This window comes from Octopus bimaculoides, chromosome 24 (assembly GCF_001194135.2).
Source record: "Octopus bimaculoides isolate UCB-OBI-ISO-001 chromosome 24, ASM119413v2, whole genome shotgun sequence".
Taxonomy (NCBI): domain Eukaryota; kingdom Metazoa; phylum Mollusca; class Cephalopoda; order Octopoda; family Octopodidae; genus Octopus; species Octopus bimaculoides.
The window spans coordinates 8,961,511-8,961,858 of NC_069004.1; positions in this window are offsets into that span (position 1 = coordinate 8,961,511).

Genomic DNA, 348 nt, shown 5'->3' on the forward strand with positions numbered 1-348 from the left:
ATATATATATATATATATATATATATATATATATATAGGGAGAGAGAGTGTTGTATGTAATTGTGTGTGTATCTATATATATAGCTACATAGATGTATACATATATGCACATATATATATATATATATACAAGCACACATATATATGGATGTATTAAATATATGAATATAAATATTAATATATTTAAAGTTATGTCTATATATAGTTATATATATGTATGTACATAAATATATACATATATATATATACATACATACATATAATTATATATATATGTACATGTACATATACAAATAAATAAATATATATATATATATATATATATATATATATATATATATATATATA